The following is a 20,080-nucleotide window of genomic DNA, read 5'->3' on the forward strand; positions in this document are numbered from 1 at the left end:
AATGTCTTGAAAAACACAAATAACCAAATCTAACACAAGAAATAGAAAATCTGGATACCCTTATATGTATTAAAGAAACTGGATTCATAATTTAAAATATCTCACAAAGAAAACTGCAGACCCATATGGCCTCGCTAATGAAGTCTATTGAACCACATTAAATAGTCCTACAAAAACTCTCAGAAAATAAAGGAGGCAGGAAAACTTCCCAACTCATTTTATGAGGTCAACATTACTCTGATACCGAAGGCTGACAAAGATATTATAAGAAAACTACAGATCAAATTTCCTAACGCAGTATTAGCAGGTCAAACCCAACAATATATAAAAAAGGTAATACATTAGAACCAAGAAGGGTTTGTGCCAAGAATAAAGCTTAGTTTAATATACAATAGAGAAAAACCATGTGATCATCTTAACAGATGCACAAAAAGCATCTGACAAAATTCTTCAACCTTTCATGATTAAAGCAATCACCAAAGTAGGAATAGAAAAGAATTTATTCAACCTGATAAGAGACAGCTACAAAAATCTACAGCTAACATCAGAGTCAATAATGCAAGACTATGTTTTCCCCTTAAGATCAGGATCAATATTGTTACTGAAGGTCTTAGCCAGTACAATAGAACAAGAGAAAGAAATAAAATACACTCTGATTGAAAACGAGGAAGTGAAACACTTTATTACAAGTTGACATGTTTGTGCACCTCAAACATCCTAAGGAACCTATAAATAAGGTACTACAACTAATAAATGAATATAGCAAGGCCACAGATTACAAGGTCAATATACCATAATCAATTTTATTTCTATATACTAGCAACAAACAATTCGACAGTGACATTTTAGAAACTAATACCATTTATAATAACATCAAAAAACAAGATATTTTTAGGAATAAATTAGACAAAACATGTGCAAAATCCTAAATTTAAAACTACAAAACACTAGTGGCAAGAAATTAAAGAACTGGATAAATCAATAAGTATGCCATGTTCATGGACTGGAAGACTCAATACTGTTAAGACTTTAATTTCTCTCAAGTTGACCTATAGGTTCGAGCAATCCCAAACAAAATCCCTCCTGGCTTTTTTACAGAAATTGATAGGCTGAGTGTAAAATGTATATAAATATGTAAAAAATCTGAACAGCCAAAAAATTTTTGAAAAAAGAACAAACTTGGAAGATTCACAATGCCTGATTTTAAGATTTACTATAGAGCTACAGTTGTCAAGACAGTGTGATATTGGTATAGAGATAGACATAGATCAACAGAATAGAATAGAGTCTAGAAACAGACCCACAAATATAATCAGCTGATTTTCAAAAGGTGCTAAAGTAATTCAATAGGGGGAAAGATGGTCTTTTCAATAAATGGTGCTGAAATAACTTGATATCCATATGAGAAAAAAAATGATCCTTGATCCTTACTTCAGAGCATACCCTAAAATTAATTCAACATGTGTCATAGACCTAAACATATAACCTAAAACTATCAATCTTTTAAATACTGGAGTTGGAGGAGGCAGCTGCTTGTTTTTATAAATAAAAGTTATGGGGGGACCCAACCACGCCCAACTGTTTATGTACTGTCAATAACTGTTTTTGCCCTACAACAGCAGAGTTGAGTGGTTGAGGTGCTGTAGCCTGTAAGCCTAAAATATTTATGATCTGGTCCTTTAAGAATATGTTTGAGGATCCCTATTCTAAAAGAAAACTTGGAAGAAAATCCAGGGAACAATTTCTCAGACACAAAAACCAAGAACCATAAAAAAAAAAAAAAAAAAAACTGGTAAACTGGACTTCATCAAAATTTAAAGCTTCTGCTTTTTGAAAGACACGGTTTGTGTTAAGCCCACAAACTGGGAGAAAATATCTGACAAAGGACTTGTATTCAAATTACATCAAGAACTCCTACAACTCAATAATAGAGTGAACAACACGATAAATTAGTAAGTAAAAGATCTGAACAGACACTTCAAAAAAGAAGATACACAACTGGGCAATAAGCACATGAAATAGTGCTCAACATCATTAGTATCAGGGAAACACAAATTTAAGCCACAATGAGATACCACTAAATATCTACTGGAATTCTCAATTTTAGCTAGACTGAAATACCAGCTTTGGTGTAGGAAGGATTTATAGCAACTAAAACTCCCACACACTGCTGCTATACATGGTACACACCACTTTGGAAAATAGCCTGGCAGTTCCTTATACAGTTGAACATACATTTACCATACAACCCAGGAATTCTACTCTTTTATATACCCTCCCAAAATGAAAAATACATTCATCCAAAAACTTGTACAAAAATGTACGTAGCATTATAGTCAAAAACTGGAAACAACCCAAATGTCCATCAACAGATAAATGGTTAAACAAATTGTGATACAGCCTTACAATGAAATGCTACTTAACAATAAATATCTATGACATAGCAAAAAAACCATGGGTGAATCTCAAAAACATTAGGCCAAATGAAAGTCAGGCACAAAAGAATATATGCTGTATGATTCCTTCTACATGAAATTCTAGAAAAGATGAACCTAATCTTTAGTAACGAAAAGCACGAATGGTTGCCTGGTGACGGGGTTGTAGTGTGGGAGGTGGGGGGAGTTCCAAATGAGCATTACTTTTTGGAGTAATGGAAATGTTCTGTATCTTGATTACGGGCATTACATGAGTGTATACAATTGTCAAAACTCACTCATAGTGTATAAAAAGCTGTTATCATTTTTTAGTGCTCAATGAATATTAGATAAGTAAATTAGAAGTAAAATTGTAGAAGGTTCTGTTTGAATAATCCCTCAAATTCAACTTCCTCTCTCCCTTAATATTTTTCAAAATATTTTCCATCTTCTTCCTTAGAAAGGAAGACTATGGTATTTGAAAACTTTCTCAGTGACAAATACTGGAACATTTTTTAAGAAAAAGAAAAAAACCTTATCCTAGGGAGGCAATATCATCAAATGGCTCTTTTGCTTATCAGAGTAATGATAAAGGCAAGGAAGAAAATGCAAACCCTCCACAAAAATCCTCACCATATCGAAACGTGTTCCTGACCTTCCTTTTAAACCTCCTTGTTTCTTTACACATGAATGTGTCTTTCTGTGTTGTGGCTCATCATCATACTGGAGATGAGGTGGGAAATTAAAAACAAACAAAATAGCCTTCAAAGCAGAATCATGGAAGCTGATCAGTGACATCCTTGTATGTATTAGAGATAACCAGCAATTCTGCCCCGAAGGATCCTTCTGCCTTCTGTGCTTATTAAAATCATTCTCTTAATTAACTTCAATCTCACACAAAACATCACTTCTTCCAAGAAGCCTTTTCATTCCCTCCACTGAAAATAAATCGTCCCTTTAACTTTCCCATAGGACATTCAACATACTTTCCTCAGGTAACCCAAGATACTATGCCTTGGGCCCTATTTATTTGGAATTGTCTCCTTCTACCCAATAGACTGAAAGGTTCCACAGGACCTTGTCTAACACAGAATGGGATCACACTAAATTTTCTGAGCGAATGCTGAATGTATCACCAATGGTACAGAAATGAAAATCTTTCCAGGGTACCTTCTGGGCATGAGCTTTGTTCAATGCAGTACTAACCACTGGGACCAACAGCAGTGGTTGTAGAAGCACACATTCCTAGGTCAAGGGCTTTTACAGCTGGGAAGTGAAGGTGCTGATAATTTGGGTGGATGTTCTATTTTAGGGAGGTGGGCAGAGCAGGAATGACCAGCCACCATAGATTTGCTGAACAGTGCTTTCTTCATCTCAGCCAAAGTTTTATCTCCTGCCAATTTGGGGAGTGAAACATTTTCAACCCAGGTCTATCTTACTTCCCTTCAAATTCACTCTAAAACTTTTCTCAGAATCAGGAGACTAAAGCTATTTGTACCATAAAGCTAATGAAGCTTAAGTGTCCGGGTTCCTCACTTGCACAGTTCCTACAATCAGGAAGCATTTCTAAGTATGCATTCTTGGCAACTGCCTATAGAAATCTCTGAAGAAAGGGATTTAAATCTCCAAGACTCATAATTTGACTTGTGATTTCTTGACTCATTCTAAATATTCACTTTCATATTTAATTATGAATTCTTTTTCTTGAACAGGAAACTCCGCTCCCTCAAACGGAACAAAGGGGCGAAACTAATTGTCAACAAAGAAGAGAAAAGGAAAAGGTAAATGTGCAACAAAAAGTTCCTTGGTTATTTTGGCTCCACCGTCGTCTTGGAACTTTCACCTCCTAACAGCTCCTAAAAGATCCACCGTTAGAAATAGATAGAGGATGTCGAGGATCAAACAAAACAAAACAAAAAAAACAAAATACCACCAGTGGGGGTAGTTGGTAAACAAACCTCCCCCTCGTTTCTAAAGAGGAGTGGTGATGAAAAAGCGAGATAGACCCTGGAAACGTCAGAGGGGCTCAAAGACAAGGAGAGTCCCTGGCTACTTTGTTCTGGCCTTCCCTCGAGCTGAGGTTTGGAACAGGAGTCCTGGGACAGCCTGGGAAACAAACTCACAGGGATACGCTCTCCTCTCCTCTTAGTAGCTGCAATCCCCCGCCTGTCAACTTCTATTTCGCAAAGCACAGGGCTTGCCCTAGGACCAGGCTGGGTTAGCGAGCGCGTGCGTGCGTGCGTGTGTGTTGTGTGTGTTGTGTGTGTGTGTGTGTGTGTGTGTGTGTGTGTAGGACGGCTACAGGGGTGTGAGAGACAAGGGTCGGGTGGTGGGAGAGGGAGGGAGGAGTGTGAAGAGAGACAGAGATGCACCAGAGTAGGGCACTTGGGTTGAAAGGGGAGTGTTTTTCTACTTTTCATTCCCGACCCCCCAACAAAAATAAATAAATAAATAAACAGCTGGGCCTAGGTGAGACGAAGTGTGATAAAAGGTAGACAGGGAACACGAGGTGTTTGTTATTTTATCTCAGCCTTTGCATTTGTCAGACTAAAATTTCAGAAAAAGGCACCAAACTTCCATAAAGATCCCAAGTAAAGAAGACGAATGTGCAGACCCGGTTAAGGAAATCAAAAGGGGGGCGGGGAGGAGTAAAGGAGCCCCCGCCTGAACTCCGCTTAAAGGCAGATGAGGGCATGTGGTTGGAAAAGGGAGAGGGGCTACAGACGCTCAAGGGGGACTTGGAAAGGGAGTAAAGTCCGCCCCGAAAGCTTCTCCCCAGCGGCCGGGGCGGCGTCGCCTAACTGGGGACAACGGGGTCCGACGGTCCTTGCAACGCCCGCTCTTGCCCTCCCCGCTCCTCCGTTCCTGCCGCGCCCCTCGTCCGGTCGGACCCCTCCCGGAGGACCAGGAGTCCCGGGGACACCGGCCCGGCCCGCCGCCGCCAGCCCCCAGCGCAGCCCTAAGTCTCCTCCACTCCCTGCCACCGCCTGGGCCGCCCGGACCCTGGACGGCAACTCGTGGGTGGCCGCCGCGGGTGACCCCAGGCCCCGGCCGCGGCCGCAGCGAGCGCCGCCACCCTCCACTCACCGCGGCGCTCCATCCCGCGTCCCGGACGCGGACGCCCGCCCGACACTCACGGCCGCCGCCGCCGCCGCCGCCGCCGAGGACTGGAGCTCGCCGCTCCCATCCCCCACGGCCCGCGGACGCCCGGCCAAGCCGCCGCCGCCGCCGCCCCTGCAGCTACAGCCACTACCACGCCAGCCCCGGCCGCCCCGCCCCCGGCCTCGCACCTCCCGCCCGGCCGCGGCCCGCCCCCTGGGGCCCAGCCCATTGGCCCGCGCGCCCGGGGGGCGGGGACGGGCGCCTGCTGCAGGTGGGGTCGGCCGCTGGCTCTCGCGCGCCCGGCGCAGGCTGTCAGCTTCGCCTCGGCCCGCAAACTGTCCCGAGCCTTGCAGGACGTGTTAGGCGCCCCGTGCGGCTTGCGGCAGGACAGGCGGAGGAACCTTAGGGATAAGTCACCTTTCGCACCCTTCAGTAGGGAGCAGGTTCTTGTTGTTTAAGTGGACATTTCTCAGGTGGACATTTTGAATTCCTTCCAGGCAGGAATTTGGTCCCCAACTTGTTTAGTCCTACCCCTTCCCACACCCTCCTTCTCCCTTTAGGAACAAAAATACATTTTGTGCTTAACTTTAAAACTGCCACACTCTTTTCTGTCTTTGACTGATTGTCATTTTCAGAAAACTAAATTACCCAAAACGTCAACTATTATGTACAGTACCAGGCTCGTGGGAGTTGCTCAATAAATACTAGTCGAATGCATGTCCCCCTAATCATGCTACTTGGTTCTTACCATTAAATGCTCCTTTACTGATGGGACTCATCAACGCTATAGGGAAAATGAACAACAAAAATTAAAGCATTTATCTAGATTTGGATCACACATAATGAAAAAAGTACAGCGTTTCTATTGAATAGTTAGAGTACATAGTAGTAACACGTAACTCTACCAAGAATACCCTTCCTGTCATCTATGCTGAGACATAGCAGGCACTCTGTGAATATTAGCTGAGTAAATAAGTAAAATTATGGGAAGGGAATTTGGAAAAGTTCCTCAATCTCTTCCTCCCCTTAAACCTTTTTCAAAATACATCAAACATCTGCCATATTCTCCACTCCTCTTCATTAGTTGGGAGAAATATACTAAAAAACATTCTCAGAGGAAAATGGTAACTCATTTTTGCAATAAAATAAATACGATTAACTGAGAATAAACATTAAAAATCTGTTATCTGCTGTAAATCAACTATAATTCAATAAAATTTTTTAAAAAGGAAAAAAAGTCTTATCTGGGACAGGAGGCTCATGTGTTTGGTAAAGAAAAGAAGAAATAAATACCTCCACCAAATCCTATAACACTGTCACAGCATTTACCCTTATAAGCCAACTTGTTTTTTACCTATAAATGTTTCTTGGTTAAAGTGGCTCAGGGTCACGTCTTTGGAGGATGAGGAATCAGAGACAAACAAAAATCAGAGGCATAATTGGATGCTGGATCAATAAGGAAACATTCATGACAGACGGTGTAGTATTGCTATTTTATAATTATAGTATTTATTAATAACACATAACTACTCTGCCTATTGAAATGTTCTTCATTCTTTCTGTGATAGAGAGAATACAACCTCTGCTCTGAAGCCTTCTGTTCTCACTGAAAATTAGTCATCCCATTTAATATTATATGGTACATGGAACCTTATTCTTATGGCACTTTTGATTTTCATGCAGTCTTTTACTTTATACTAATACCAATGTTTATTTATATTAATTAGATTGTGGAGGTCTACAGTGTTATGTTACCTAAGTCTGTGTCCAGTACACAAAGGGTCCCTACTAAGTATTTTCTAGAGGAATGTTTAGGGACTGACCAGTGTGTCCAGAAATAAAAATTTCTTCTAGGATGCATTTTTTTTTTTTTTACCTTAAGCTCTATTCAATTTGTTGTAACTAATGAAATCAAGTGCAATGGCCACAAAAACCACATGTCTAAGCAAAGACGGTCCCAGGTACCCTGTGCCCAGAGGTGACGGGGCTGATAATGAAGGCAGGTGTTCCACGTGAGTGATGGAGGTGGGAGCCCAGCCCCAAAGGAGAGTACAATGGACAGGTGCTCTTCCTGTCAGTCACGCTTCAGTGACAGCTTGTTTAGGAGAGCACAACATCATCCACCACACAATATTTATTGAGTACCTCCATTGTGCCAGGCATTGTTCTAAGCACAGGGGTTATATTAGTGACCTTTCAATCCACTTTCAGACTCTCTTCAACCATGGCTAAATGCCTGGGAGAGGAAAAGAGGTAACGGAAGCAGGCATGTTCCCCGTCACTGAGGCTGTCTTTGCCCCTCACTGCTGGAGCACTCAGAAAGAACCACGGAGAGCCTGATGGGCCACAGTGAGTACAAAGGCTCCAGATTCCAAAGTGGACGAAACTCACCAAGCAGGTTATTAATCTTGATTCTGTGATGGTTGTAATTGAGAAACAAGGAATCAATTCAGACCACATGCTGGAAATGAATGTGAAAGATGTTGCAAACATCCAAGAATTCTGTGTTGTCTTAAGGAGTGGGAACTGAGTAAGATTGACGGAAAAAAATAAAGAAAAACTCAAGTGAGTATATGGATATGATATCATACTCGTTTTATGTCTAGCTTAAGGTTTTAATTTTTAAGCCCCAATTTGTTTATGTTATTTTAAGCTCTCTATAAGACATTTGATGACATAAACCTCTGTGCTTGAGTCACCGCATACCATGACTCTACCTAATGTCCTAACAGGTGTAAGGAAGCTCTCCAGATAATTAATGATTGGTGCCAAATTATACTATTGGCCTAAAAATTGAATTATTGATATTGTTGTGAATAAAGAGATGATGATTATGATGATAGTAATAATAAGTAGCCCTCCCTGGTTTACTCTGTGCTAGACACTGTCTTAATTATTCTTTATATTTAGTAAGTCATTTAGTCCTCACAACAACCCTATGAGATACTATCATCCCTATTTTATGAATTAAAAACTGAGGCACAGAACAAGAGAAGTTCAATAAAGAGTTTCTTTTGGATTTTATGAAAATCGATCTTAAAATGAAGATAAATTTGACCATACTTTTCTTAGAAAAAGATAGTGGGGACTCACTCTTATTCTTCCTCTGCCTCTCTGGCCTTTTTGCTGTTCCCCTGATACCCCAAGTTCCCTCTTGCCTCTGCTGTTCCCTCTGCCTGGAAGGGGCTCCCCTGCCCCATATATGTGACTTGCTCTTTGCTCCCTTCCAGTCTCCGCTCAAATGTTCCATGTCATTGACATGTTCCCTGACCACTCTGTAGAAAAGAGCATTCCCCTCTTTGATACTCCCTAGCTTCCTTACCCTGCTTTATTTTTTTTTACTACGATAGTTAATTTTATTTGTTCAAGGACTCATCTTGCAAGCATTAAACCAAGCCTGGGCTTTGATTCTGGGAGCCCAGATTCACATACTTAGGAAGATAACAGCAAAAACTGCCCCATGTACATGGATGAAAACTAAAGGCTCATGGTTAATCACACTGCAGTTTTTAAGTTTCTACAGCCTAGAAGCCAGAAGTCACCGGTCCTTTAGGTCCATCTGGATGTCCCACAGGGTTTCTGCACTTTTATTGAGTTGGGCAAACTTATCACTTACCCTGCTTTAAATGCCATAAAGTGCCATAACACGTATCCCTCTACTGACTTGGTATAGTTATTAATTTATTTGTATATTTTTCATTTCCTCTCACTAGTGTGGAAATGTCAGTGCCATGATGAAAGGGACTCTGCCTGTTTTGTTCACCATTGTATCCCTAGCCCCTGGAAAAGTATTTGGAATTAATCAAGAAATAAAATAGTTGAAAGAAAATAACAGTACAGCCCAAATACTAGATTTATCTTTCCAAAAGATTAGTTTAACATTTTGAAAGTTTTAATCAGATAAGCGAAACATATTGCTTTGTTTGACAAAAATTTTACATTAGCTGCTTATAACCGACATACTAACACATGCCAAGTTTAATTACTTCACCTAGTCTTTATCTGAAAGAACCATAAATAACTCTAGAATCTTAAATTATTTCCTTCCTTCTTTAAAGTGAAGGGGTGAACATTTTCTGCTATTGTTTTCTTTCATCTATTCCACCAGATGCTGACTAGATAAGTAAACAAATACTGCTACCCCTCACCTACATATTCTATTCAGTGGATGACCCTGTGCTTTGGAGTACATCATGTCATTTGACCCTCACAAAAACCTTTATGAGATGGGAAGACAAGATCTGTTTTCCCCAAAAGAATATTGTAATTTTCAGAGTCAGAGGATGTTAGAGCTCCTCTACTACATTCTCCTTTATTTTATTAAAAAAAAAAAAAAAAAAGCCCAGGTGAGTTTTCCCATAGATCACACGGTGAGTCATTGGCCTCAGTAGACTGGAACCAAGACCAGGGCTCTTTCTATACCAACTGATAAATTCAGGTTTTAAAATGTCCGTAAGTCTATGAAATTAGATCAAAGCCCCTACCTGAATCATTCTTAATTTATGTGTAAATATTTAAGCTATACTAACATGTTTAAATGTGAATTTGTTCTGCAAATTTACTCCTATTATTTCAGAGGTCTGACTTATTAAGTTACTAAAAAATGATGGCCCTTAAAAAGTGGGTGGCTTAGCATGGAGCCAATGAGGAGCTTGGTTTGCTCTTGAAGTAGAAAGTTGTCCTGAGGCATTCTGTAACAGACGCACAGATTACCGCCTCTCTCCTAGGGAGAAGGCTGGCTGGCTTCAGGAAGGAGTAGAGCCCAATGGAAACATTGCTAATCTCTTTCTTTATCTACACACTGAGCAAATATTGCTGAACCCTGAGAAACAATGCAACCACTAGGGACTTTAATGAGTGTTTATCTTTCTAACTGCGTATTTATATAGGGGTGGCTGCCTGTGGCACGCTTGCCAGTGGATTGGGAAGGGACTGCTTGTAAAAGCTGAAAAATATTTAGTTATATGAACCTGTTTCAGCAACATCTCCTTTTACGTTCATTCGAGAGGACATTACATTCCATAGCAACAGAAGAACTATTATTACTCAATCATTTAGATATCTGGATTTAAATGATTTTGTTTTGAAACTCAATATTATTAATTAAATTAATATTGAAATTAACTCAATAGCTGACAATGTATGACTTAAATTAGAAGAAATAAAATACAGGAAAAAATAGTATTGTTTGACTTAATATTCCTATAATATTGGCATCTTGAAATGTCTGTAAACTTTTGTGTCAAAGACCTTGAAAAATAGTAACTGAGAATCATTGATGGATTGACATCCTTTGCTGCTGATGGATTTGACATTCTTACTGTGCTTGATGACATATTCAGTTTAGGATGTTCATCAGTGTAATTAAATTTTCCTGGGAGCTACATGGTATTAGACTATAGGAGGTCACAAGCATAACATATATCCTACTAACCAAAAAGCTGATGAAATACCTGTTATGTAATATCACTGAAACCATCAGCTTAGTATACACAAGGTGGAGAACAGATGGAATGACAAACAAGCTATTAAGACAGTCAGTTGCCTTGCTTCGGAGTTAGCTCAAGTTGGGTTGCAAGGTGAAATGCTTTAGATCTTTCCTGTGAATAGATGAAGACAATCCTCATGGTTAGAATGAACAATATCAAGCTGACTTCTAATATCTTCCTTCTGGGTAATAACTAAGAACCAAGATGAAAAAAAAGAGTTCCACTCTGGAAAAGTTATTGAAAGGTAAACAAGCTTACCAAGAAACCAGAATCTAAGGAAATGAATAGACCAGTAGACAAGAGGTCTTGATATAAACCTTGGAGTTACTTAGGGACTAAAAAATTAGAAGCATAGGATGCGGATCAAGGAACAGTGGATTCTAGAAGGACTCTTTAAATGTGTTTCGCAGAGAACTGGTATTTAACTTACACAAGCTTTTCTTGAACACCAACAAGTCAGTGAAATGGAGCTGCCAATGCCAATGGCATTGTTGTATTTGCGAACCAATGTTTGAAGTGCAATGAAAACTGAAGGGGCTTTTTGTAGTTTTGTAGGTGGTAGGTGGTTTGGTAGTGGGGATGGGGCAGCGCTATGGGGAAGAGGAAAAAATAACGGAGATAGCGATTACTGGGAAAACTTCTCAAGAACAAAGTAGATCACTGATTTATCAGACAAAGTGCTGTAGGCTGAATTTTATCCCCTCAAAATTCATATGTTGGAGTCTTAACCCCTAGTACTTCAGAATGTGACTGTATTTGGAGATAGGGTCTTCAAAGAGGTATTTAAGTTAAAATGAAGCCATTAGTGTAGGCCCTAATCCTATATGACTGGTATCCTTGTAAGAAGAGAAGATTAGGACACAGACACACACAGACCACATAAAATACAGGGAGATCAGGTCTACACCATGCAAAAACCCAGAGAGGACAGCCATCTACAAGCTGAGAGACACCTCAGAAGAAACCAACCATGCCAACACCTTGATCTCAGACTTTTAGCTTGCAGAATGGTGAGGCAATACATTTCTGTTAAGCCACCCAGTTTGTGGTACTTTGTTATGGCAGCCATGATAAACGTATAAGACAACACCATTTAAGTTCTAGGAATCAAATAATAATACCATTAATGGGTTCCAGTTGGACCCAAGATAATTTACTTCCCCTACCCCATAGAAATATTAAGTCCAAGTCTGGCTGAAAGTTGCCATAATCCAACTCTTTAAGTGGACCATTTCTTCTTCATAATATTCACGAGAAGCAGTAAGTCAATATCACTCCTACTCTGGGGTGTAGGCCAGGATGGAGCATCATATCCATTGTAATATTATCATTAAACTCAGAAGGCAGGATGTTTACAAGCCTGGTGTTCTGTGAGTATTTTCAGTGGGAGGAGGCTGATTGGTTTCTGCTCAGAGTGGAAGGGATGCCCTGGTCTCTTCATTTGTATCCAGTAGAGGAAGATTTGAGAGTGGCCATTTTAAGGGTATAATTTTAAGCCACTGCAAGCAGTATTAGTGGCTAGTTAACACTAGTAATTTCATCACAGTGCTTGGTTCATAATAAGAGCTTGGTAAGTGTTAATTTACTTTTCTATTATTTTTGGTTCTATGGCATTTCACAGTGTACAAAGCTACATTATCTCAATTTATCTTCAAACTAAGTCAGTGAAATATGAGTTATTGTGATCATTCTTATTCAGATTTCTCATAAGAAAGCTGTATCTTAATGAGGGTAAGTTATTTACCCAAAATTGCACAATGAACTAATAGCAGAGATTGAACTCAAAGCAAGGTCACTGTCTCCTCAAGCAGGACTCTTTCCAATACCCCACCAGCTCTAAATAAGTTTAGAGCTGTAAGTTTCAAATAATCCACTGTAAGTTTAAAACAATCCACTTTAATCAAAAAATGACATATTCTGTATTCATCAAGTATTCTAGGTAGTAAAGAGCTTCGATATTTATTATACAAATTGTACCTATCCTACAAATACTACATGAATAAATACTTTGCACATGCAAATGGGCAGAAGAGGAGACTGTCCCCAAAACCTCCAAGTAAGTTACTTCTCACACCATTGGCCTTGGTCCAGAATTCCTAAAGAATGAGTGTTTTTTAAAAAAAGAATACTTAGAAGATACTTTTCCTTATATAAATACAGAGTTCCATCTACTGATACCCAGGGATCGATTAAGATCCAGTACTAATCTTTAGATATTCTATAGTGTATTTATTTTATAATACAGATAGAGTATTTTATTTTGAGTGTGTATATGTGTGTGAGATGGGGAGGCAACAACATTGTTCCTATAGGAATATGCCTTTTGATTCTTTATGCTAGACTTACAAGCAAACTTTTGGAATACAGTCCATTCATTGGATGGGAACTCCTTGAAAATTAAGAATTTTCGGAGAATTTGTTTATATTCCCCTTAAACCAATCCTTATATGATTCAGAAGGCACTTCAAGAATCTTGCATTGTCTACAAATGATTATTATGACACATGTGACATAGCCCAATGATAAATGCTCTCTAGATTCAGAGAAAGACGAACTAATAAGACACCAGATGATGATAAAGTGTTAATGACATTACATAGGCGTTGCTATGCTATAGGAAATTCTATCAGAAACCATAATAGCACTGAATGAAGTCCAGCATATGCACTGATTGATGACTCACCCCACACTCTTTCCTTCTAAGAGAAGGAAGATGATAGAAGCCCAGTTCAGAGACGTTGAATTCTGAATGATGGAGGACCAATTATTACATGTGATATACAAAGGTTAGTTAAAATACAGGTTTAAAACTCAAAACCCTAGAAGTAGGGGCAAACTGAGAGAGCCAGGTCCCCTCCAGGAGGTATTCACTCTTACTTAGCTCCAGATCACTGAGGTCACAGGTAGGGTAACCAACCACATATTCTGATTTGCCTCAGGCAGATTCAGTTAATGCCTGTTGTTCAGGCGTAATTATTAATAGAGCCTCTTCTTACTCTCAGAAGTGTGCCAATTTGTACAATACAGTATACGGACACTCTAGTTATAGGAAAATTTAGGTATAGTATTGCCTGGTCTTTTGGTTTTTCAAGCCAGAAATTTGGGTTTTAAAGAACATCTTTGGATTTTTTTAATGTGGCCAACAAATTCCAAATTTTTAAAAATTTTGTTCAGGTCAAGGAAAACTCATAAGGAGCAGGATCTGGCCTGGGAGTTGCCAGTTTGCAACCTCTAGGTTAAAACCTCTGGCTGATATGAGAGTGCTCTTTGGTTTGCCTTTTTGGAGAACATTTCTCTCTTGTAGCTGGTGACAAAGGGTCTTCGGATGTCTCCTACATGGGAGGGCCTTCTTGCTGTATGAAGTTCCAGTAGAAATCAGTGTGGAGTCAGGACATATGATATGAGCAGCTTAAGCCTGTTGTTCTAGGCCTTCGTAATGATTGTAGCTAGCACTTCCCATGTACTACATGCATTGCATAGATTATCTCATTTACTCCTCACAATAGGTCTGTGAGGAAGATATTACTATCTCCATTGTTCTAATGAGGAAACTGAGACTTAAGTGACTAATTAGTTTGAACAAAGTCACTTAGCTAGTAAGTGGCGAAACCAGGATCTGAACTCCTGACAAACTTAACTCCAAAGCCCACGCCCTTTTCCTCTGTGTCTGCTGCTTCCCAAGGTAGAGAGATCAACTTTCTCTTTCCCTTGGGACATTTTTCATTTGAGTAAATCCTTTTTGACCTCTTGTCACTATGGAAAATTATAGTCTTGACTCTGGGTCTACAAGAAGACATTTTCTTGCTTTTATTCAGGGCTTTAAGTCAGAGGTCCAGTGGTTCAGCTCACATCTCTGGGAATGGGGGACCCCAAAGGAGTTTAAAGCCGAAGTCCCACTGAGTCATAAGCAGTGTTCATTTACCAGGTGTCCCCTTCTACTCAGACCCTTTGAGAATCTATAGTGATGCTAGGCAGCTGGTCATAGATTTAAGGTTTCATAACCCCAGTCATCTCTGTATCCCATATCCATTTTAGAGATACAAGTAACAGACCTCATCTAATGGGGACTAAGAAAAAGCATAGGATTTTCTTTCCATTATTAATTTGACCAAAGATTGGGAAATGTTTAACATGTTATACTGGGTTGAATAATCCTCACCCTCCCACCCCCTGCCACCTGCCAAATTCATTTCTGCTTGGAACTTCAGAATGTGACCTTATTTGGAAATTAAGTTCTTTGCAGCCAGTAATGAATGAAGATGAGGTCATACTGGATTAGGGTGGACCATAATCCTAATCTGATGACTGGAATCCTCATAAGATAGAGACACAGAGACCTACACAGAGGGAAGGTGGCCATATAAAGATAAGTAGAAAGTAGAGCAATGCAACTGTAAGCCAAGAAATACCAATGACTTCAGGCAATCATCAGATGCTGGAAGAGGTAGAGGATTATTCTCTAGAGATTTCAGAGGGAGCACGGTCCGGCCAATGCTTTGATTAGCCAATGCTATCAGAACTGTGAGAGAATAAGTTTCTATTGTTTTAAACTATCTAAATTTGTGGTAATTTGTTACAGCAGCCACAAGAAACTTGTACATGTAAAGAAAAAATTGTGAATGCTGTAATGCCCTTTCAGGATGCAGCAGAGGTATCTGTATTGAATATTTAAATTCAGAGTTCACAAGTCAAAAGTTCAAGAAGTATTTCATGCCCCACTATTAGTTAAAGAACAAACTCTTCAGAGAGGAAAAGTTCTCTCCCTATATAATACAAAAGCAGCTGTGGAATTTCTACAGAAGACAAAAGGCATCCAGTATGTTGATTTAATATGGCTCAATTCTGTGCTAATCCTGACCAAAACTGGTTGTGTTAGGGAATCCCTCTACCAATCTACCACCATTATTCATCCTGTCCTAAGCTTGAAATCTGATAGAACTGGGGTGAGTCATTGGCACTGGAGTGTGCATTACGTGGTAGTCTTTTCCCATTCTCTGCCATATTTACCCTGTTTATCTGACTGGTATCTGACTCAATTTCTCTCCTGGGATTATGATTCTGACAACATCACCAGCTTTTATTTCTCTAAGGGCAAATCCCTGCCTTACTCTAGCCTCTGGCTGGGGTCTGCCTCAAATTGGATGGACCCTCTGTATTGGGCGGAAATCTCATATACTCTCAATTCCTGAAATGCCCATTGCCCCTTTTGAGGAAAGCTAGTCACAGCTCCTACATTCTGACCTCAGCTGATTCAACCAAATTTGGATGTCTTATCCAAGGCCAGCCCATCCATAGGCCTATCAGTGTTCTATGAAGCAGTCTGGCAAGTGAGCTCTACCCAATGAGGGAAAAGATAAGCAACAGCACCAATAGGACCCTCTATGTTGGAGAGTTTAAATAAGAGGCCTTTGGAGAGCCCCTGCTGTTGGCAATACGGACAGAAGTTGAAAAGACACACAGAAAAAACAGACACAGAAAGCAGAAACCATGAGGTAGAAAATGCCATCAGTGAGGAGAAATCAAGAGATAAAAAGAGGAAATCGGGCAGTTGGAAGTAAGTGGCAAAAGCAGTAAAAACAAAGACCAAGAGTAGCTGCATCATTGTAAAACTTGCAGAGCATTAGAGTCAGGCTGGCAGATGTCCAGGGGCGCAGAGGATAACCCAAACTGCATTGTATTCTGAAGTGGCTTCTAGTTCTTAAATGATGGTCTGGCCTCTGAAGCACAGCTGTGCAGCTGTTAAGAGTGTTCCCTGACTTTCTTACATTCTACATCCCTACACACCATCTTCTTATCCCTGTCTCCCCCACCATTAGCTGAGGTAAATGGGTCTCTATTCTTGAAACGTTAAAAACCATGCCATGAAACCACCAACTGCCACTGCTGAATTCCATTAGATTAGAATTCTTGGATACCAGCCCAGTGATCCTGAGTATCCAGTCTCCTGTTAGACACTGACACTTGGACTGCTCATTACTCTAGCTTGGCTAGGCCTTCTTACCCCCAGCTCTGCTGCTTCTCCTTTCCCCATTCTCTTGCTGCAAAAGCTCTGACATGCCTTGTAAATCAAGGCACATGGATTATGATAACACTGATCCCATTTAATAATGAAGTAATAAACTCTTGTGTTTGTTTCAACAAGGTGAGGTCTCATTTGTCTTTTACAGTGTTATGCATGTGGGTCAAGTATAACTACATCTCAATAGAATTTACAGTTTCAGTAATTTAGAAGTAAAAGATTTGTGGTATTGTGTGTCTGGTTTATCTGCAATCAGAAATGGTAATGTCTAAAGATGTTAGAGGACTTGCAGACCCTATGTACATGTGTAATTTTGAGATACAATTATGAAGGGTCACATAGGGAGGCAGAACCCCTCAATGTAATAAATTTCACCCCATCCTCTAATTCCCCTTGGGTGTTACACAATATGTTTATGTTTTTTGCATATAATAACACAAGTTCATTTTAGGAAATTGGTGAGAATTTTAAAATAATCTATAATATCACTACCCAAGATAGTGATTATTAATGCCTTAGTATTCCTCCTTTCAGTCTTTTTTTTTTGTGTTGGTATATTTAAATGCTTTAGCAAAATTGAAATTTTTCTATGTACGTCACTTTCTACTTCTGTTTGCTTGTTTTGTTTTTGCTTTTTTCCACTAGTGTTTTATAATATATGCATTTTCCCATGACATTTAGGATTCTTCAAAGGCATGATTTAGTGTGACTACATAATAGTTCACTTTCCAGAAGTTCCTTACTTTTGCCAGGTCAGTTCTCTACCTTTTAATGTTTGTATTGCTTCCAATTTTCCTTGAGTATGAATAACACGATGGTGAGCCTCCTTGTACATAAATCTGAGTCCACACCAATCCTTATTTCCTTAGATTAAATCCCTAGAAGTGGAGTTTTTGATCAAAGGGTAGGCATATTTTTATGGGTCTTTCTACGTATTACCAAATTGTCTCCAGAAAGAATATACCTCTTCATAATCTTGGCAGTAGCATATCAGAATTTCCAACTCATCTCAGCAGCCCTTGATTTCTTTCTACCATGTGTTAGCATTAGTCCCATTGAGCCTCAGGAGTTCTTGCTGGGTCCTCTCTGAGTCTTTCTTTGTTAGGTTCTATGCTAATCCTCATCTCATCTCCACCATTTGTAATTGGTAGCCAGACGTCCAAAGCTACCCCCTCTATCTCAAGACTGAGAAGGCTCCATTTGGGAAGAATATTAATGGCCCCTGCTGGACTAGTCAATGGAGTTCTGGAATGGTCTTTGGTTTACTGACTGAAACATAAGACCCAGGGGCTTCAGGGTCTTTGGGCAATGATACTCCCTGAATGCCCCTGGATGGCCCTCTGTAGCTCCTTCCACTTGTTTCACTTAGGCTTTTGAGTTTACTCAGGGGAGTCCCACCCTATACCCCACCATCAAGCTGGGATCTGCTTCCCCTGCATTACCCTTCCTGCCCCATTTCCTGGGGCTGGGCCACTCACACTCTTCTCCACCTCTATTGGATAGACTTCCCTGGAAGATTTAGCTTTACGTCTCACATTCCTCCTTCCCAACAATCCTCCAGACCATCTTACTCCTGGTCTCGGCCAGAGGCCGGTAAGGCCGCTCCCTTCAGCTGCTCCTCTATGTTAGTTGTCCCTTTGACTTTGACATCTATGAAAAGGGGCGGTATTTTCTATACCTTCTTGGTCTCTTATTGCCATCTTCTCCTCTGGGTTGCCACCTCTGTCCTACCTTTGCCCCTGACTCTGGTAAGTTCCTGTCACTTTGGCTCAGGGCTTCTTCTCTGTTTCCAGCATGCCCTGGCCCTTGCACTGCAAGTCCAGTGAGAAACTGACACTTCAAGGCCTTGCTTCAGGACATTAAGGGAGTGTACTAAATGTGCACCAAAGGGCTGTGGCAGTTGGCCAGTTTCATCTTAATAAACCCTATTTCATTCCCCAGACTTATCCCCTCCCTGCTCAAATTCCATTTGGTCCTTCCTGCCTCCCATTTGTTTAAGGTTCGTCTCTGGCATTGGCATCTTGGTTGACCTTCCCTTCTGGCCCCTGGCCCACCATATGACATTCTCGTTCATTACTTGGCTCTCCCCTCCTGCCTTGGCATTACTGGCCTGGTCTGGCTTCCCTATGAACTGTATCCATAAGCTGCCCTGGCAAGGATGACCTGGCATTCTTGAGGGCCCTGCCTCCTTCCAGGCTCTGGCCCTGCTCCAGAAGCTGTGTGGATAGGATATTTTAACCCCTCCAAGTTCAGTTTTCTCCTGAAAAGTTAAGGCCTAATACTTGAACGTGGGCAGCTCAGACTCAGACCATCCCTTTCCAGCAAACCCTTTCCAGGGACATGCCTTGGGGAGGAATGTGGAAAATAGGGGCAGCCACTCAGATCTGAAGAAATTCTAAGAAACAAGCCATCAATCATTGCCTAGAATTCCCCGATCATGCCTCTATGGGATATTCTTACCCAAGTCCACATCATCAGTTACTGGGAGCTACAACAGTGCCTTCACCACATAGTTGGGATGTCCTCTCCTTGCTATTGCTGCCTGTTCCCTAAGTTCCAGTGACTTTTTCCTTAGACCTGCTGCTGACTCTCTGAATCCCACTGCTTCAAGGGTGGGGGGGGGGGTGCTGGTTGCCTTAGTAAGTGCACCAGGGCCAGGGGCTATTTTACCAGAGGTAATGAGGAATACCAAAACCAAGAAGGTGAGGAGCTATCTCTTGATTTGTAAAGCTAAAGTACAAATCCATGGGGATAGTCTGGTCCTCTCTATCCACTCTAGCAGCTGTTACAGACTTGGCACAGAACCAGGAATGTGGATGTAGGGATACTGGGGAGAATCCCTGTTCTTGTTTCTGGCCTATTTTATGAGCCAGCAGGCGAGGCTCATGGTGGCATTGCTTCTGGTCAAATTGCTTTTGATTAAAAGAAACCAAAACCTACTCAGAGTTCAGGCAAATGGAATGAGAGGAGGGACTGGCCCTTCTAAGGCAAACTAGCAGGGCAGTGGGGTTGATAGGCAAATTGACTGACGTGTCCAGGGGAGCAAGTCAGCCAAG

The 20,080-nt window shown here is 40.7% G+C and overlaps 1 protein-coding gene across 1 annotated transcript in view; it reads right to left on the minus strand.

Moving 5' to 3' along the window:
* Nucleotides 1-5,623, minus strand: part of ARHGAP29 (Rho GTPase activating protein 29) — a 76,658-nt gene extending 71,035 nt beyond the window's left edge. Inside the window, exon 1 of the mRNA XM_068540358.1 lies at nucleotides 5,502-5,623. The gene's annotated coding sequence lies outside the window, so the exon portion shown is untranslated. The remainder of the gene's footprint in view (nucleotides 1-5,501) is intronic.
* Nucleotides 5,624-20,080: the final 14,457 nt, after the last annotated feature.

Source organism: Eschrichtius robustus, chromosome 3 (genome assembly GCF_028021215.1).
Source record: "Eschrichtius robustus isolate mEscRob2 chromosome 3, mEscRob2.pri, whole genome shotgun sequence".
NCBI lineage: Eukaryota > Metazoa > Chordata > Mammalia > Artiodactyla > Eschrichtiidae > Eschrichtius > Eschrichtius robustus.